General features: G+C 42.5%; 1 protein-coding gene across 1 annotated transcript in view; it reads left to right on the plus strand.

Moving 5' to 3' along the window:
* LOC126355224 (prolactin-releasing peptide receptor-like) overlaps positions 1–12,546 on the plus strand; it is a 377,459-nt gene extending 364,913 nt beyond the window's left edge. Inside the window, exon 2 of the mRNA XM_050005483.1 lies at positions 9,139–12,546. The gene's annotated coding sequence lies outside the window, so the exon portion shown is untranslated. The remainder of the gene's footprint in view (positions 1–9,138) is intronic.
* The last annotated feature ends 9,262 nt before the right edge of the window (positions 12,547–21,808 follow it).

Here is a 21,808-nt window from a genome sequence, read left to right on the forward strand (position 1 = left end):
TTTCAAGCAAACTTTCGCTGTCTTTCTCGAGGAGTTGAACTGGTGTAAATCACACGGGCTTGCAGCCGAGTGAGTTCGTCAAAGCGACACAACGTTCCAATGAGAGTCATTTCCACGAACTTACAGCAAAGTGTAGAGCCGACAACTTATTTTTCGAAACTTCCTGGCAGATTAAAACTGTGTGCCCGACCGAGACTCGAACTCGGGACCTTTGCCTTTCGCGGGCAAGCGCTCTACCATCTGAGCTACCGAAGCACGACTCACGCCCGGTACTCACAGCTTTACTTCTGCCAGTATCTGTCTCCTACCTTCCAAACTTTACAGAAGCTCTCCTGCGAAACTTGCAGAACTAGCACTCCTGAAAGAAAGGATATTGCGGAGACATGGCTTAGCCACAGCCTGGGGGATGTTTCCAGAATGAGATTTTCACTCTGCAGCGGAGTGTGCGCTGATATGAAACTTCCTGGCACATTAAAACTGTGTGCCCGACCGAGACTCGAACTCGGGACCTTTGCCTTTCGCGGGCAAGGGCTCTACCATCTGAGCTACCGAAGCACGACTCAGGCCCGGTACTCACAGCTTTACTTCTGCCAGTATCCGTCTCCTACCTTCCAAACTTTACAGAAGCTCTACTGCGAAACTTGCAGAACTAGCACTCCTGAAAGAAAGGATATTGCGGAGACATGGCTTAGCCACAGCCTGGGGGATGTTTCCAGAATGACATTTTCACTCTGCAGCGGAGTGTGCGCTGATATGAAACTTCCTGGCAGATTAAAACTTTGTGCCCGACCGAGACTCGAACTCGGAACCTTTGCCTTTCGCGGGCAAGCGCTCTACCATCTGAGCTACCGAAGCACGACTCACGCCTGGTACTCACAGCTTTACTTCTGCCAGTATCCGTCTCCTACCTTCCAAACTTTACAGAAGCTCTACTGCGAAACTTGCAGAACTAGCACTCCTGAAAGAAAGGATATTGCGGAGACATGGCTTAGCCACAGCCTGGGGGATGTTTCCAGAATGAGATTTTCACTCTGCAGCGGAGTGTGCGCTGATATGAAACTCCCTGGCAGATTAAAACTGTGTGCCCGACCGAGACTCGAACTCGGGACCTTTGCCTTTCGCGGGCAAGCGCTCTACCATCTTTCAGGAGTGCTAGTTCTGCAAGTTTCGCAGGAGAGCTTCTGTAAAGTTTGGAAGGTTGGAGACGGATACTGGCAGAAGTAAAGCTGTGAGTACGGGGCGTGAGTCGTGCTTCTGTAGCTCAGATGGTAGAGCGCTTGCCCGCGAAAGGCAAAGGTCCCGAGTTCCAGTCTCGGTCGGGCACACAGTTTTAATCTGCCAGGAAGTTTCATATCAGCTCACACTCCGCTGCAGAGTGAAAATCTCATTCTGGAACTTATTTTTCCTCTGCAGCGCAGCTGTCATATCTTGCGAGTTCGTTCAGGCTCTACCTCGAGTGCCGTAGTGATTTCTCTGAGAGCGGTCACGGCGTATTGTGATCAGTAATGGTTCCCAAGAAGTACTTAGTTGGGGCTTAGCATCTCTGTCTGCATGGTCATCATTTGTGCCAGTTTCGATAGCCTCCTTTATTACTCTGTCCCATAATCCACTGATTCTACGCCAGCGATCGTACTTGCCGTTCTCCGGCCATCGCTGCTGAACACAGTCCCACTGGATCCTGAGCTAAACGTACTAGAACTTTAAACTCATGCGGTGATCGGAAGACTATTTTAAATTTCACACTTCTCAAGGTTCCTTGCAATATTTTGGGATGGCGATCTCACGTATGGCAGAAATGTCCATCGGTTGTCGTATTCTACAATGTGAGACAAGTATTAGTAACCAACCTCCTTTGTACACTGTATTTTCCCAGTATCCCGCAACTGAACCGAAGACACCCACTTATCTAACCAACAAATGAACCCATGTGATGATTCCATTTCTTTAGAAACTGTAATACCCAGCTATTTGTATGAGTCCACTTATTCTAGATGTGACTTGCATTATCATTCTGTGAAAGATGGTTAATAAAAGTGCCAAAAATTTCTAGGGAGCCAGTAGATATTTTGTGTAACAAAACAGTGGAATTCTGTATTAATCATTGTGTTTCTATATAGCTTAAGGAACGTTTACATTTTTCTAAAAGTCACGGTCAATATAATATTTATTTTCCGTCGAAAATCAGATACACTACGTTCGTGTAAATTGTAGCAGGTGTATCTTCAAACGCAGCTGTGTAACTTTAAAATCATCTGATTTAGAATATCAGCTACAAAACAGTTTTTTCTAAGCCGAAAAAGAGAAAAAAAGATAAATCTCTGAATGGTACCGGTTTTCTCTTTCATTAATGAAGAAGTATCTCAAATGTTACAGCAACATACAGGGTGGGGCAAATAAAAGTGCCCGGAGAACAGAGTTCCAGGTTACAAACAAACACAGCATAGGATAGGAAATTCAGCACTGACTATAGCAATGGTGAAAGTGACCAGCAGTCATCTCTTGGCAATTTAGGGCCCTAGTCAGCAAGTTGTGAGGCGGACTAAAGCTGGACTACTGTAATTACTGCAGTCTCATCAGAAATGCTCTGTTGCAGTTCTTCAAGACTATGAGGATTGTTGTGATGCACCTTAGGCTTGGGGCTCCCCACACAAAGTAATCGCACATTGATAGATCAGGTGACCTGGATGGCCAACTACGGCCGCGATTAGACTGACCCCTTCTATCAACTCTTGTCAGGTGTGAAGATTCTGTAAATTTCTCCAGGGTTCAGCAGACTGTATGAGCAGTTGCTCCATCCTGTTGGGAGTAACTGTAGGCCCCTTCCTCTTCCGTTAACGCTGCCAAATAATCCAGGACACTATTATTTGCTCCACCAAATATTTCAATTTAAAGATAAGAAATTGTCAAATCTTTGAAATAGTCTCATAGCACCTATGATACCTGAGTTGCTACTAGGTAGCCTGCTTTTAATAGTCCAACAAATCAGTACTAAATTCGAACTAGCCGGCTGCTGTGGCCGAGAGGCTCTAGGCGCTTCAGTCCGGAACCGCACTGCTGCTACGGTCGCAGGTTCCAATCCTGCCTCGAGGAAGGCTGTGTGTGATGTCCTATCATTAGTTAGTTAAGGGACTAATGACCTCAGATGTTGAGTCCCATAGTGCTTAGAGCCATTTGAACCATTTTTAAATTCAAACTCTACTCTCCAACGTACAGTTTCTTCCAATTAAAATGTTAGTTCACGCGAACGTGATAGGTTTTAACAGTTCTGGAAGTACCCTAGTTTACATATAAATGTATATCCAGTTCATTGTTTCTGAAGTGTGGTCAACGGTGTTTCTCTTTCGAAACAATAATGCGTTACACAACTAGGAGCCAAAACTGAAAATGCGTACCCATTCACGAAAATGTAAGTAAACTACATCTCAGTGACACACATACACTTAGCCTGAAACGAAATAAAAACCTTTGCCTAGACGATAAATAAAAATCATTTCATAAAGTACATCTTTATAAAATCACGTTAAAATATTCTTATCTTTATGCCCACTTCCATTACCAGCATGTTCTTTACATGATTAAATTAGAGTGTTTCTTCGAAATTTTTGTATTACTTACAAAATATTATTTTCCGCACTTCATGTCTTATTTCCTTATTGTGATTTAATTGATGAACGCGTTATTTCCATTTATAGTCTTCAAACACACACCAAGTTTTCTTGGTAGTTATAGAAATTCACAAAAATACCTTTTCAACAGAAACTTGGCTTTTAACTTTTGTTCAACGCCAGACCGATTTCAAAATATGAGAAGCCCATATGTTTTCTACTTCCATTTGACTGTGGGAATCTAAGCTCATAAGATTGGACATGAATTAAATAAATATTTAAGACAAGGGGGCCTTAGGAATGATTTTTATTGTATTCCATTTATCTAATCGTTCTTACAGCTTAACGTTCTTAAAAAACAAACGAACCGAGCTTTTTAAACGTGTTTTACATCTCTTTTTTGATTTTTGCGTGTTTGCTTTAGTTTTGTCATGTTCTTGAGGACATTCTTATAACCTCTTTCTCTTTATTGTAATAGTTTAATAACAATTGTAAATATGGCTGTAATATCGCCAGTAAATTCCAGTGCCTGCTAAGGAAGTCACTGGAGACATCTACATAAAATCAATTTACCAAGTGGTAACTAAGATTTTGTGATATATACCATGCTAAAACAGCAAATGACCGACTTGCTACATTTAAATCATGAAATTAGAGCAATACAACAAGAGGAAGCATTTGAAAAAACTCAAAAAAGTTGAAGTTATTGTTTGTATATTACACAGCATTTAAAATAAAAAGTGGATTCCATAGATGAGAGTGAAGCTTATAATCCATCCCTTGCTCTGTTTACGAGTGTCCATTCAGACTCTAAGGAAATGATACAAATGTATTTCATCGCAGAATAAAACTAATGTAAAGTTGATACTAAACATGATTTAAAAAAAGAGCTCGGTAGTGTAGGTATATTAGTGCCAAATATATATCTGATTACTTTACTGTGTGTAATGGATACCTTTCACGTAGGTAACAGTTTACCGGCAATGGCCCATAATGAATTGAAGTATTCCAACTATCTTGAGTTACTCACTTCTAGGTAATATGTCAACCGTTTTTAGTGGAAAAGTTTGTTATATGTGATCGATTTAAAAGATCTGAAACGCAATTTTTTCTATTTGTCTGTCTTGTCACTTTTCCTGTTAGTAATTTGCTTGCTGAAACAAACAAACATATTTGCAGATAATCGTTGAAGAAATGCAAAAAACGACAGTACTTAGTTTAACTCAACACTAATAAGACCATCATCAGCAAACAGAACTGACGTGCAATACTCAGTGAATTGTTCCCTCGTAACAATTGTTTAGTAATAAGCAAATCAGTCAGATCCTACACCATTACTTCTATTTACTGGTAACTGTGCTAACAGTTGTTTAGCGTACCCAAGTATTAAGCAATGTACAATGTACAGTATTTATCTTTCAATTGAAACTATTGCTATGCTAATGTATTTCAATGTCTTCCCCGAACAAACGGGTGTGGCAGCTTTTCACTACTGCGAGAACAATACCGTCCCAGATATTCACAGTAAAACGAACTTCATGGTGTGATTCTACTACAGCGTGAGGCTGTTCCTCATCCCACACATGGCTGTTCCTGCTGTTCGAGATACCACCATGATCAAATGAGGCCTTGTCAGAGAACAGCACGATTTGGAGAAACTCTGGTCGACCAGTCTATTGTTGGAGGGATCACTGACACAACGCTACCTTAGGTTCAAAGTCCATCACAATTATTGCACGGACTCTTCGTGGGAGATATGGGTGTAATTGTTATTCGTGAAGGTCCCTCGTTCCTTCCTTCCAATGAACCAGTCTCTCGCATTCGTCGATCGAGAGAAATAAACACTCGTCGTGACGGATGATGCCTGTTAGGAAATCGTGCCCTGTATAGCCTTTCAGCATCGTACTTTCCCAAACACAAGGTGCATGTCAGTGAGCTCTGCGAAACCGTCCCGGTACTGCTCCATCGTATTACATTTTACGTCTCTGAGTAGCACTGAGTAATAAATGGGCCTGTTGTTGATTCATAGCACATTCTGTCATGGGGCAATATAAACACGATACAACAGATCCACCTTATGGACAAGTAAAGTAAAGAAAACCTGCATCATGACTTCCTGGTAATCAGACTCGTCCTACTTGTGTCCTTGCAGGAAATAAAGAACGTTCACGTAAGTAAGCAGAACAGTACGTGGAAATCTTTACCAATGTTAGTTGTACAACAGCTGGAATACCGTAGTGCTAGGCCGGCCGGAGTGGCCGTGCGGTTCTAGGCGCTACGGTCTGGAACAGAGCGACCGCTACGGTCGCAGGTTCGAATCCTGCCTCGGGCATGGATGTGTGTGATGGCGTTAGGTTAGTTAGGTTTAATTAGTTCTAGGCGACTGATGACCCCAGAAATTAAGTCGCATAGTGCTCAGCGCCATTTGAACCGTGGTGCTAGACAAAGCGGTAGACAAGTTTACTTCCATATATCCTTAAGATTGCTTCTCAGAGCGCAGGTTCCGTACCTCAAATTGTACATTGGAGGATTCTCTATGTCCTGTTACACTTTTGCACTCTCTTGCTAAAATACCGAGTAGAGCGTACGCGGTGTTTACAGGTGAAGGCTTCAGTTGTGGCGGAGCACGTGCTGTAAGACTGACCAGAGAATAAAGATCACCTGCGTGCAAATTCTCTCTGTAGAGACGAGCTATCAGTCCCGTCTGTTCAGGGCAGCCACGGAAATTTATGTGCTTGACAGTAGTTTTAACAAGAACAAAGGCAGCCTAAACGGATCCTGAATTTCTGTGCTGCAGAAAACGACCGTTAAATGAAACAATGGGAAGGGAAAGACTCTCAGAAGTTGTCACTGCAAGTACGTTCTCTATCTCCTCATAAGTACCTGGACACCTGTTAGTGGAGGTTTGTCCACCATTCGCGTCTGTTATGACTGCTGGGAACAATTTCAGTTAGGTGTCTGTCTGTGGAGGATCGGCAGCCCAATTTTCCTCAAGACCGAAGTCAATGAAAGTAGAGGTGTTGCACGCTGAAATCAGGAATGAAGTCGACGTTTCAAGTCATCCCATCCACTAGGTTCAGTTTGTAACTATGTTTAGGCAAATACACTTCAGGAATGTTATTGTATGCATACCATTGCATCACAGATACTGCTTTATGAGTGGGCGCGTTGTCATGATGATAAAGACAATCATCGTTTACGAACTGTTCAGCTATTAAACGCAGTACACAATGCTGTCAAATGTATTCATGTCCTTCTACAATTAACGTTTTCTTAAACGAAATAAGGAGACTACATCTTAACCAAGACAAACATGCTCACAGCGTAACACTGCCTCCACTATACCTCACTATTGACACTACACATGGTTGCAGGTAATGTTCTCCAGGCATTCACCAAACCCAAACCCATCCATCGAATTCTCTCAGAATATACTGTGATTCGTCACTGCAAGTTAGTAGTTTCGAGTCATCCACTATCCAGTGGCGGCGTTCTTTAAAACCGCTTTAACCATCACTTAATATTGACTACAGAAGCATGTGACTTATGAGAATCGTCGCAACCGTTGTACCCATCATTTTAACTGTCTATGTAGAATCTTTGTACTAGCTAGATCGCTGGTAGTACTTCGTAACTCACGAGCGATTTGTTCCGCTGATCTCATTCCATTTTTTGACGGCAACCACGGGCAGTACTCGACCGTCCCTGTCAGTCAGTACATGAAGTCTTTAGCCATGATTGACCCTGCGACATTCGACGTGGGTAGCTACATAACGGTTGTGAAATGTACATCAAGGATTTGTTAGTCAGGCAACATGCAGTGTGTAGACCACATTCGACCCATTCAGCCGTTACTGCTTCTCTACTGACAACACAAAACTCCTCATCTGGTATCGAGCGACGCGGGTTTTGAATCGGCACCAGCCGGCATCCACCTCAATTACCACTAGAGGTCTGTGCAGCCGTGGCCGCGCGTTACTGGCCCGCATATAAAGTGAGGGCGCCACAGTGGAGCACGTGGTCCCAGCAGCCAATAGCGACGTACCCCATCCTGTATTTAAGCTCCTGCCTCTCGCTCAGCAAGTCCCTTCAAATCCTCGAACGCCATGCTCTCCGCCTCGCCTATAGCATCCGTCTCCCCTCCCCCACGCGGATCCTGTACGACCTTATTCCGTTCGCATACCTCCTCCTTTTCCTCGAACAGATACAGATCCTATACATCTCCCGTAAGCTAGATCCCGCTTGTCTCTCCCATCCTCTCCCACCTCCGTCTGCTGCTGCACCTGTATTCCCACGTCCCACCTGCTCTCCATCTCTCCTCTCTCCTTACCCTCTCCCAAGGTGGCTTCCACCAGCTCCCCTCCCTGATGATGCCCTCCTCCTCTCCATCTAGCCCTCCTATCAACGTTGATCCCCCTCTCCCACTCCCTGCGTTTTTTCCTCAGTCCACCCTCTCTTCCTTCTTTCTCCCTTCTCTCCCTCCTCCCTTTCTCCACCCTCCTCTCCCCGGGCTTCCCCTACCCCCCATACCTTCATTCCTCCCCCCATCTCCTCTGCCACTGGCATCTCCGCTCTCCCGTCTGCCTCCCCCCCCCCCCCCACGTTTTTCCCCTCTGGGCAGGTCCCCAGACTCATACACGTTAAGTGGACATTTGCACGCCGGCGATCATAGTGTGTGTACCATCGTGTTGTGATTCAGTGTTTTCGCTGCCCACGCTCCATCGCTCATGTGTCATCTCCATCATCAGTGTTCGTGTTCAGTGCTAATGGTTTCTTTGATTTTCTTCGTGTGTTAAAGACTTCATGTTTATTTCGTTACTGTGTCTACTGTTGTTTTCTCTGCCGTTATGTTCATTATGTGTCTCCATTGCTTTCTCTTGTACTAACTGTGGTTGAAGAGCGGCGTACTGTTGCCGCTGCCAGCCCACCTTATGTAAGAAGAAAATAAAGAAAAATAAAAAAGCTCAGCAAGTTCGCGTAAGTCTATGACATCTCGCGCGCAGACAACGTATTTGCTTTTTTTTTTGTTTCCATGTACGAGTGGACGTGAGGTTGTCGCTTGTGACATTGTTGCGTCTTGTGTGTTGTTGTTCGTAAAATCTACCTCGGTCGTCCGTTGTTGTCCGTGCCCGTCCTTTCCCATTTTATGTTTGTTCGCTGGCCGCTCCCGTTTGGTCCTGCGTCGCTTCGTTGTTGGCAACCCCGCGACCATTCCGCTCACGGTTATAACACCCCGCCTCCTTTCATCTAGAAGTTCGTTCCACATTACGTAGGGTTGCTTCTAATGAGATTGTGGGCATGATTCATACCCAGCACCAGGAATGGCGGCTGAATATTAATTACTTAATGCCAGCCACTCACACTCGTTAGAACTTCAGAAAAACCACACCTCGATATATGTGCTCGTTTTGGATGTATTGGGAATTACCTGTTTCCTGTCTTTGTCCTTACTCTTCAACGATAAAATCTATGGGACGTTATATATGGTTACAAACACATACTTTTCTAACAAAATATTCTTCTTCCTTTTCAGAGCTACTTGAACCTGCACGACATCACATATTCCACCCACGGCATCAGAACATGGCAGCAGGTGGCAGCGGTACGTTTGGCGGCTGTCAGTGCAGCGACAGCGAGTGCAGTTGCAGTTGCGCCACACAAGTGCAGCAATGAAAATGACTCTGCCATGCAGTGAACAGTTGCAAACCTAGCTGCAGCCGCACTCATCATCATTGTCACCAGCGATAAATTTGAGCACGGTGTTGCTCTAGTTAAGCAAACTGTACTAAATTATGGCACTGTGTGTTTGTGGTTTAGCCCTGTACTGTGGCTTTCGGGTCCTGAGCTACACGTGACTATTACTAGCTGACTTATAGAGTTGCTGTTTACGGTGGAATGTGTGTAGTAAATGTGTTTTGTCACACAGTGTTCAGTCACACAGCAACTAGGTCAATTAAGCAAGCCCTTATTGGCCAAAGGGTTTAGTGTGTTGTGACAAAGTGGAACAACTGTTAGTGATGAATCAAGCAACACTAAAATTTAGCTAACTTTGCCGTCACACTACAGCTACATCCTGTGTCATACTAGTTAGCCAGCAATGGAGTGATCGTTAAATCTGTCGAGAGTAGTATTCCATTTTCCCCATGTCGACTCTACTACTCGTTTCTCACCTTCGTGATCGAGTGTTTCAAATAGTTATATGATTATCCTTTGCTTTCGTGCTAAATTCATGTGACACACACTTGGTCTGACAGTGTTCATGTTGTAAATCTCAGGTCGTTCCAACTCTTGTACAGAGTTTTCTCTGTGTATCTAAAATGACTATATGCTGTATTAGGTGTAGTGGTATCGACTTTTTGAAATTAGTGTATGAGCTGTAGGCTAAAATGCTGGCATTAGCAACTGAATAACGGTGAAGGCTGTGTTATGTTCCTGATATCAAGTGTACCTTCCTGCCTACTATGTCAAAGACTTTCTCTCCAGTACTTAATATGCTTTTTATTGGAAATGGTGCGCTGCTAGTAAGAAAAAGCGCTGATTACTTACAGATGTGTCATATATGAATGTGTACGTTTAGAACAATAATACGTTAGTTATTGCTGCTTTAATATTTCCATGAAGAATTGCACCCAACTGAAATGGTAAGTTGGTTTTAACATGTATGTATCTTGATCAAGTTAAGACCCTGGCTCACACTAAATGTAATATGTTGCTGAGTTACGTTTCAGAGACAATCATATGAAAGTAATCAGGCAAAAATATAAATGGAACGCTATATACACCCATTGAAATACCTGGAGAAGGAACACAAGGAAATGAGCAACTTTCATATATCTCCAAACAGCAGTTTGTTTTAAGGCGTGACCGACTTGTACTTAATCCTGGCGTACGTTGCGACAGTTGATTTAAGTGACACTACTTGAAAATTTAATGGCCCATTACTGTTAGTTTCGGAGAAAAGACGTATTTTAAAATAATTCAAGGAATTCCGCGCTATAGAGTGCTGAAATTCAGCCAACTGTTATTTCAATCAGGCTCTCAGTATTTGAACTCGACCGCTGACGGGCGCTTTATCAATGGCTCACGCTTATCTCTGTCACGGCGGAAAAGTAAAATACGTGTTTGCTACGTTCATAAATACTCAGAGTGTGTCTTTCCAAATTATTCTGCAATTGTATTTAATTTTAAATACGGGTCATTTTAAACGTAAAAAAAGGTTTTTGCAACTTTTATCAGTTCTGAAATGCACAAGAATAGCAGGTATGAGCCCCACATTTAAGCTGTTAGTGTCTCGTCACGAACACTGCTTGATGTCCTGTCTTTCTTGTGCATCTTCAGAGGAGTGTGAATCGTTACCAATGTAAGTCTACAGGGACAGTGGTAATTGGCAGAAAATTCCGTCTTCCCAATAATAACATAAATATTTTATGTTTAGAATTATTCATGTCAAGGTGACATGGCTAGAAATGTGATTATACATGTACCACGTCGATCAAACATCAAGCGTAAGAGTTGTAAACGTTGTATTTGCAGTCGCTGTATATATTAGCCTCAGCCTTCAGGAAGTTCTGTCTTAAGGGTAGACAGCTTTGTCGTCATTCTGTTCATTGAGTTGAGGGACTGTAATAAGTTTGGTACCTGTAGCCTGCTAGTGGAAGTCACATTTTAACAAATGTTTTGTTTCGTGACGCATGGTATGTACAAAGTCAACAACTTAAAGTATGATCTGACTTTTCCATATCTCAAATCGACTAATCCGTCGTTAAATGAAGGTAACAACATTAAAATCATTCTTACAGCTTACGAAAAATTCAGACATATGAACATTACTGAGAGTACTATAAGAATCAATTGTGAACAGTCTGATGTAAGGGGACTGTTGGATGCTGAAAATAAGTTATGTCAGTTTATTCGATGAAATGTTTAATCCAATATAACCCATACTAAGCTTGGTCAGTAAGGTAATCGATACTTTTGTGTTGAACGCATAAGCATTCGCTTACTATAAATGACCGGTTCTCTTAGTCGTGGACTATACCTCTGTGGATACATCATATTGTGCTCTCCACCTCCAGAATGAGAAGACAACTTGTGGATGCTGAAGCAAAAATTTACTTCTGGTAGCGTAGTTACATTTTTTCCTTCTGGTTCTAGAATTGCATTTACTAAGAATTTAGTTACTGGTGTGATTTTTCTCTTCCGAACTGTTAAAGTAGGTCCCATGGCTAATGTAAAAGTATTTTTAAACTCACTTGATCACTCATAAGACCTACCCCCATCACATTAAAAAAAAAAAAACAATCTGTAAGCAATTTAGAACGTTTCCTTGTCTTTTGAAAAATTTAGTACAAAACTTTATGTTCAGTAGAAAGAGCAACAAGTTCTTCGATAATAAGGTCAAGAGTTCGCCATTCTCGGCATCGAAACATTACCCATACACCTAAAACTGCAACATTTGAAATTTGATTGTTAGTCGGTTTGACTTATGAAGGGCTCATTAATCGTAATCTACAACTGTAATAAGATTCTAATTTGTATTATACTTCTACCCTCACTCTGTATCCCATTGTAATATTCATATCGTTCATTCCAGTTGCTTGTTACGATAAACTCATATGTATGGCCTCAAAGAAATATAATATTTTTGTGTAATAACGTGCAAGAAAAGTCTTGGTACAGTTATTAGCAACACTGAAATTGCCAAAGTCGTAAATAATAAAAAAACGGCAAGTGCTCCTTTAAAAAAACGAAGAAACTTTTTCGTACTGTACGTGCACATGTCTTGTCGAGAAAAAATCAATGCCTCTGTATATGTATTATGGTGCTTACAATATTAATAAATGTATGTGTCTATTAATAGTATATGTCTGCTTCCATGACTTAAATTTACTCCTTATCAATGTTGAAACATACAATACCGCTAATAAAATAATGAAGAACACATGAGTTACATGACTTTCTCCTTACTCCCTAATCAATCTTTGTAGTTTTGAGTCTTCCTTTCTGCCTTGGTGGAGAAACATACCTGTTCGTACATGCTTGCATGTGATCAGTGGCTAAATATTCATAATAATCTCAGTTCACCGGCCGATCCTTCAAGTTTCACGTGATTAGTATTTCACTAAATTGAGTTCGTAGGTTAGCTACAATGGGTAAGCCTTAAAATGAAAACACTTCAAGTATCATTTTTTACACATGGGATCCTACTTGCAGCAAATGATTCTGGCGTGGCGACTTTGTGGGTAGTCGTACTACGCTGGTGAATCCAGCGAGCAGCGTCCACTATTGTTCGTGAACCGACGAGTTACGTAGCTGACACCCTCTGTCGCAGTTGCCCTCTTTTTTTAGGTCATCAGTTTCCTGCCTAGTTTTATGCGTCACGCAGCGATTCCTCTCCTGAGTCAACCTCTCCTACTTAGTAGCGTGTGCCCTCGGTCATTTGCTGGATGTATTCCAACCCTTGTCTATCCCTACAGTTTTCTTCTATACAGCTCCCTCTGGTACCGTGGAAAATGTTCACTGTTGTCTGGACTAATGTCTTCTCATCCTGTCACTTGTTGTCAGTGTTCCAGTGTTCCCCGTGTGTTCGTTTCCTCTGATTCCGTGGAGAATCTCCTCATTTCTTAGTAGCCTACCTAATTTTCTACAGCACCATATCTCAAACGATTAGATTCTGTTCTCTTCTTTTTTTCCACAGTCCCACAGTCAACTCTATCTGCCCCTTTAACAACAACTTTCCTTCAGCTTTAATGCTGCAATGTTACGTTTACGGCAGTGAAAACCATTTTTTGACACAGACGTGTGACGAGTGTTTCAACTATGCACATACGGGGCAGCCAATGGAATGAATATCAGTTTCTACCCATAATCTGTTGTAAATCAGTTGGGATTGAAAAAAAAGGTAAAGACGGAATGGCAACAGCTGTATCTGCAATATCTGCAACACACTCAAAACTTTACACCCCATTATCCCATTTACTACAGCGATTAGCGCGCATGGACAAGAGGCGTGATATGAAAAATTTGTGGAATGTCCCATTAATCTTGACTATCGCAAATAACTTTACAGGAAGAATCAAAATAAAAAGTGTGTCAATCACATGTTGTTTAGCTACCAGGTGAACATTAACGTGCATTATTGCCTTTCTTGTAACTCTGTTTGTTGCGAACAGCAACATGGCTCTTTCAAATAGCACCCTAAATTTTTTATTCGGTAATCCACTTCCTCTTCTCAGGACCTGTTCAGACATTATGACAGGGTACCATTCCCGTGAATATGGCGTTATTAAAACGTAACACGCAGCTGACTGAGCCTCCTTTGTTAGCACACAATAGAGGTATCCTCTAGCTGAAGACGACAGCAGATAAATGGGGACAAAAAGAATAATACAAGCCGTTCAGTATTGTTCTGCTGGCTTGTATTCTCTATACATGATTGATTGGCAGTTCATGTAGGTGTCTAAATATAGGTGTTAAAACTATTAAAATATAAAACTAAACGAAAAGTCCATTAGGTCGCTGTAGCTGCGTTTATTTAAGTCAATTAGAGACCCACACAGCAGGTTTCTCAACTTTTAAGTTGCATCTTCTAGTGTGTATAAATGCTAAACCGTATGGTATAGGGAGTAGTTACAGAATGCCGCAAAGTAACAGCTGGCGTGGCTAGGGCTAAGAACTCCGCCTATCTCGGAGAGAAGAAGTGGATAACTCAATAAAAACTGTAGGGTGCTATTTTCAGATACATCTGATGATGGAGCTCAGATCTCGAAACCGTCGTAGTCTACAGTGACCTGCGTCGAGCAAGATTTCCTTCAATAAAGTGCTTTACAACTGGGGCGGATTTCTTTACGATGAACATGTTGAAGAACAGTTATCGAGGTCCCACAAATAAAAATTTACATTAAATTTAAATAAATACAGCTGCAGAAGACTGTTGGAGGCTTCATTTAGTTTTATATTTTAATAGTTTTGACACTTGTATTTACACACTTGTAGTACTGAGTGGATTGTCAATCAGCTATGTATAAATATTTTAGCTGCCGTCTGTTCATGGGCAGCGATTCTACCATCTTTGTGTTGGTGCAAATTATATAGACATTCAGCTGAAGACGTTTTACTGAGGAACTAGTGTGAACTGCCCTTGAGTGTCATTTGTCAACTGTCAGCTGTAGCAAGTGGACGAGTTACTTTATCCGGGATGCATGCGCTGTGTGTTAGGACAGTCAAAGACAAGTTTGTTACATTTTTAATAACGTCATGTATATGTGTCAGGGCCTGGCTACATGCATTCGGGGTGGCAGTTTTGGGACAAGAGAAATTTTCCCAGACCGGGATTAAAATTTGGAGCTCTTTGTAGCTACAATTAGGGATCTTATTTGACGGCCCACTTACGGTAGCTGTTGGCCTATTTGTTGTTAGATCACGGACATCTTTCAGATACACCTGATGATGGAACTAATACCCCGAAACCGTGGTTGTGTACAGCGACTGCTATCGCGCAAGATTTCCTTCAATAAAGTACTTTACAAATGTGGCTGATTTTTTTACCATGAACATTTTGCAGAACAGTTGTGGATGCCCCACAAATAAGAATTTGCATTGAATTATGATAGGTTTTAGAACAGGTCTTGAAGAGAAGAAGTTGATAGCCGAATAAAAAATGTAGGGTGCTATTTAACAAGGATCCACTTCGGTTAGTATCTTTGAAACATAAAAAGTTGTACGAAGGAAATCTCACTGGTTAATGTCCCACTCGCAGCCAAATGACACTTGGTTCACATACTTTGTTTAATTTTTCTTTTGCACAGGAAGTTTTTTGGTGTTGTCAAGATGAATGGGACACCATGAACAAATAACGCACAAATGTGCAAAAATAGATGAGGGAGTGAGCTATTAGAACATGGCTCGAAGAAGCTTGAACGACACGTACCAAGAAGTACTGCAGTACAGTACATAATGTAACTGAGAGAAATTCGCAATGAGACTAAACTAGACAGACAATAATTACACAGTACCTGAAGCCATTATAAATCAAGACACAAAGGAATGAAGACATGTAGTTGCTTAGTGGGCATTGATTTACATTAGTGGAGAAAACTGGAAATTTGTGCCAGACTGCGATTCCAACCCTGGTCTCCTGTTTATTAGGCAGAAGCTCTGACCACTTTTTTTGTTGAAGTCATTTTGTTCTATATTGTTCGTTGAATTAGTTCGGGCGAACATCCGATGACACCCGTTAAGGTTCTTCTTTGATCCGTTCAGTTTTTTTTATTACAGGGGGTAGCTAACCCTCTGACCGAAGACGCTCAGCTATCGTGCGGGCCACCATTGAGCCATCCGGACTCAATGGTCACGGACTAACCTAGCACGCCTCCCGTCAGACACAAATTCCCAACTTACTCTCACACTACTTACGTAGTTCTCCTGCCAATTATCTTCATAATTAGCGGCGTTTCGCCGAGTCCCGCAAGAGCTCGAACGTGGTGTGCATCTGCACTCATGGGATCATTGGCCAGTCACATCTTAATTACATATGTAGTGTCCGTTTTTTCGCGCGAGTAATGAGGGTAATTGGAAATTGCACTACGTCAATAGTGTGCGGATAAGTTGAGAATTTGGTTCTGTCGGGAGGCGTGCTAGGGTAGGCCGTGCAGCTGCAATGACCACTGTGGCCGGATGGTTCAGTGGTAAGAGCATCTGCCTAGTAAGCAAGAGAACCAGGTTCGAATCACAGTGCGGCACAAAATTTCAACTGTCCCCATAGACGGAAATCAATGCCCGCCAGCAGCCACATGTCGTAATCCCTTTGTGTATTGAATTACACAGGAGTCAATGCGATTTACACTAGTGGCCATTAAAATTGCTACACCAAGAAGAAATGCGGTTAATAAACTGGTAATCATTGGACAAATATATTATACTAGAACTGTTATGTGATTACATTTTCACGCAATCTGGGTGCATAGATCAGTACCCAGAACAACCACCTCTGGCCGTAATAACGGCCTTGATACGCCTGGGAATTGAGTCAAACGGAGCTTGGACAGGTACAGCTGCCCATGCAGCTTCAACACAATACCGCTGTTCATCAAGAGTAGTGACTGGCGTATTGTGACGAACCAGTTGCTCGGCCACCATTGATCAGACGTTTCCAGCTGGTGAGAGATTTGGAGAATGTGCTGGCCAGGGCAGCAGTCGAACATTTTCTGTACCCAGAAAGGCCCGTACAGGACCTGCAACATGCGGCTGAAATGTAGGGTTTCGCAGGGATCGAATGAAGGGGAGAGTCACGGGTCGTAACGCATCTGAAATGTAACGTTCACTGTTCAAAGTGCCGTCAATGCGAACAACAGGTGACCGATACGTGTAACCAATGGCACCCCATACCATCACTCCTGGTGATACACCGGTATGGTGATGACGAATACACGCTTCCAATGTGCGTTCACCGCGATGTCGCCAAACACGAATACGACCATCGTGATGCTGTAAACAGAACCTGGATTCATGCGAAAAAATGACGTTTTGCCATTCGTGCACCCAGATTCGCCGTTGAGTACACCATCGCAGGCGCTCCTGACTGTGATGCAGCGTCAAGGGTAACCGCAGCCATGGTCTCCGAGCTGATAGTCTATGCTGCTGCAAACGTCGTCGAACTGTTTCTGCATATTGTTTTTGTCTTGCAAACGTCCCTATCTGTTGATTCAAAGATCGAGATGTGGCTGCACGATCCGCTACAGCCATGCGGATCAGATGCCTGTCATCTCGACTGCTAGTGATACGAAGCCTTTGGGGTCCAGCACGGCGTTCCGTATTACCCTCCTGAACCCACCGATTTCATATTCTGTTAACAATAATAGGATCTCGACCAACGCGAGCAGCAATGTCGCGATGTGATAAACCGCAATCGCGATAGGCTGCAATCCGACCTTTATCAAAGTCGGAAACGTGATGGTACGCATTTCTACTCCTTACACGAGGCATCACAACAACGTTTCACCAGGCAACGCCGGTCAACTGCTGTTTGTGTATGAGAAATCGGTTGGAAACTTTCCTCATGTCAGCACATTGTAGGTGTCGCCTCCGGCACCAACATTGTGCGAATGCTCTGAAAAGCTAATCATTTGCATATCACAGCATCTTCTTCCTGTCGGTAAAATTTCGCGTCTGTAGCACATCATCTTCGTGGTGTAGCAATTTTAACGGCAAGTAGTGTATGATGGTTGTAAAAGTGATTATAGGGTCACTATGACAGCGATGCATGCTCTCCAAAGTGCTCATATGCTGAACACGCGCTTGGCAAGGAATTCCTATGGTAGGGCATTCCATTCCTCCACCGGCGCAATTGACAATAAACTTGTGGGAGGTAGCTCGTGAAAGTGGACGCACTGCAGTACGTCTACCCATAGCATCCCAGCCGTGCACAAGGGTTTTAAGTCGGGGGAATGGGCAGGCGCAATATCCTATCGTTCCAAGAGCTCTTTCACCTGCTGTTCGATGCTGTGGCGCGCTGTCGTCCATAAAAATGAACTCAGGGCGTAATGTACACGGTGAGGAGTATAATGTCGCAATGACACTGACTGCGTTAAAAGATGTGTAGATCAGTACTCCCGTACAACATTACGCCTCCCTACTCCATAACACCTGGACCACCAAAACGACCATGTTCGACACGTTACTGAGTGCCTTACGTGTTCCCACCTCCCGCCACGTGAGGGAACGCCCAGAATCACTACTCGGACTGACTCTACTCTCTTCTGAGTAGAGCGCGTGACCCAGTCCCTATGTTCCTGGCAGCATCGCAAATGGTGTCGCCGACCCGCTCGTGTCAACGGAAGACGACTCCCTGGTCATCGGGCAAATGGATCGCCCCCATGCAAGTCCTATGTCACTGTGGAGCGTGAGATTGTGTGTCTTGCAGTCCCGGTAAATATGGTTGCAATTACGTTCGCTGTAGTTGACTGTGGTCGACCATCTAGTATTGTTCGGGCAGTAGTGACTGTGATTCGGAACGCTTCCCACGCACGTAAGCAATACCAAACACTCGGTGTACACTCGACATATTCCACACATTTCGACCACCTTCCACTTTCTCAAATATTATTCCCTGTGAGAAGCCATCCAGATCTTGCCTACGGGCTATGTTGTGAAGAAGAAGATCACAGTGTACTGTAGCCGCTCGCCGATTGACACACTGTGTTTCGTGTCGCGGGACCAACCCTATTCAGCGCTCTACTCACGCTGACGTTACGACTGGGAGACCACTGGTAACATACTCCTGCATTTTCGTTCATTTCCACTGAGTATTTGAGATATTATGTTACATCATCTACCAGGTTCTGAAGTTTTGCAGAGAAGTGTTCTATTCATGTATAGAAATTACTGTATAAATCTTCGCAAATTTTATTGTTACTTTCTGAATGCAGTATAATGTTTGAAGCACTCTGGCTGCAACAAGCGTGAAACAGTTCTACTTGTAAAGCCACCTGCGACGAAGCTGCTCATCCATTACAAGTAAGTGACACTTTGGACGTGCCAACGTCACCTAGGGAGCAGGGCCTTACAACCTGAATATAACGTATGTGCTTCACGTTACGCCGCTAGCGGTAACACAGCTTCCAGCAAAATCTTTCCAGTAAAAATGCTCCCGCAAGTGATAAATTACAGGTACTAAACTTCGTTATCTAATATGAATAAAGTTACTGAAAACTGCATTTCATCACTGTTAAAATTTTTTTCAAGTGATTTTCTCTTCGAATATGTTACAGCAAACGTAAAATAGTGAGTCAATTAGAGTCAAAACATTATTTCGTTGATTTGGATTATCATTAGAACATTATACATAACAAGTTTTAGTAATGAAAATGAAATATTTGGACCTTGTAATTAATTATGAAAGTTCAGGTAAGTTAGTACAAGACCGCGGAAATAAAGGATTTACCAAATTATGAAGAATGCCGTGCATGTTACTTCTTGATCATCGTGGACCATATACCAACAACCCACTGCTGTTAAAACTATGAAAACGACCAAACGATGCACAGGCATCTACATCTGCACCATCTGGAAAACTGCTACACATAAACAGCAATAGCGCAAGAACAACTTACCTTTCATATATTGCAAGTCAGGTAAGTGACATCTTCAGTTTGACTGCTGCCGCGCGGGATTTGCCGAGCGGTCTGGGGCGCCGCAGTCATGGACTGTGGTCCCGGCGGAGGTTCCAGTCGTCCCTCTGGCATGGGTGTGTGTGTGTTTGTCCTTAGGATAATTTAGGTTAAGTAGTGTGTAAGCTTAGGGACTGATGACCTTAGCAGTTAAGTCCCATAAGATTTCACACACATTTGAACATTTTGAACAGTTTGACTGCTATAAAGGACACAACTGAAGCGCTTTTTCAGTTTTATGCTTTTGGAAAAAAACTGCGTAAAGATTACAGTATCGGCATATAGTCTTACTTACATACAGCTACCGCATGGAGTGGCCGTTTTACTGAGCGACTTACTCATCATCTGTGCAGTACTGTTCCAGTTGTACAACGTGGTCGCATGCTTCCCGTGCTGCTTTCTGTCACATCTCCAGTCTCCATCTCTGCTAAGTCCAAAATACAGAGGGAACGTGATTTTTATTGCTAGAAAAAAACTAACCTGAAATCAAGACTTCTTAAATCCAAAAGCACATTCAACAGAAAATACAGCAATTACAAACTATTTAGAAAAGTATACAGAGGATATTCCTATCAACCAAAAGGTACCACACAACACCTGTTTAATTATTTACAAATGCATATTTCTCACTCAACAACTTTCAAGTGGCACGACAAAGAGCCACCCCGCACCTAGCAATACTACTAATACTTATTGTATTATGGTGCTTACAATATTTACAAATGTATGTTGAAAGACAACTTGAGGATACATAACTAACTGTCACTAATAACAGATACTGAAGGTGATAAAGAAACGATTTGTATTAATTTAACATGAACATCACGGAGAAGGACAAGGCCGCCTTCAAGTGCCCCAGAATTTTGGAGAAGAAAGAGTAGCAGGAGTGTCAATACGTCACCTTCAAAAGTTAACAAGAAAAGCAACTATACATATACACTGACAGAACATTACAGAATGCATGGAACCAGAAACAAAACACACTAAAACACGTTACGATATCGTTGCTGGTGTGGTCTTCAGTCCAAAGACTGGTTTGATTTAGCTCTCCATTCTACTCTATCCTGTGCAATCCTTTTCATCTCTGAGCAGTTACTGCAACCTACACTCTTCTGAATTTGCTTAGCCCCCCGCCCCCCAACCCCCAACGCTTCCCACCAGAATGTGTCTTACCAACCGATCTCTTCTTCTAGTTACGTTGTACCAGAAATTTATATTCTCCCCAGTTCTGTTCGGTACACCCTCATCAGTTACGTGATCTATCCATCTAATCTTCAGCATTCTTCTGTGGTACCACATTTCGAATCTGCTTGCCATTCATGTTTCAGTTCCATACATGGCTACACACCATACAAATTGTTTCAGAAAGGACTTCCTGCGACTTAAATCTATACTCGATGTTAACAAAATTTCCTTCTTCAGAAATGCTATTTTTGCCATTGCCAGTCTACGTTTTAAATCCTCTCTGTTTCGACCATCATCAGTTAGTTTTCTTCACAAGTAGCAAAACTCATCCACTACTTTAAGTATCCCGTTTACTATTCTAATTCCTTCAGAATCACCTGGTTTAATTCTACTACATTCCATTACCATCGTTTTGCTTTCGTTGATGTTCATCTTCTGTCCTCTTTTCAGGACACTGCCCATTCCGTTCAACTGCTCTTTCAGGTCCTTTGCTGTCTTACAGAATTACATTGCCATGGGAAAACGTCAAAGTTTTTATTTCTTCTCCTTGGATTTTAATTCCCACTCCAAGTTTTTCTTTTATTTCCTTTACTGCTTGCTCAGTATACAGATTGAATAACATCGGGGATATGCTACAACCCTCCCCCCAACACCTTCCCAACCACTGCTTCACTTTCATGTCCCTCTACTCTCATAAATGAAATCTGGTTTCTGTACAAATTATAAATAGCCTTTCGCTCCCCGTATTTCACCCCTGCCACCTTCAGCATTTTAAAGAGAGTATTCCAGTCAACATTGTAAAAACCTTTCTTTAAGTCTATAAATGCTATAAACGTAGGTTTGCCTTTCCTT

The sequence above is a fragment of the Schistocerca gregaria genome, chromosome 3, assembly GCF_023897955.1.
Source record: "Schistocerca gregaria isolate iqSchGreg1 chromosome 3, iqSchGreg1.2, whole genome shotgun sequence".
Classification (NCBI taxonomy): domain Eukaryota; kingdom Metazoa; phylum Arthropoda; class Insecta; order Orthoptera; family Acrididae; genus Schistocerca; species Schistocerca gregaria.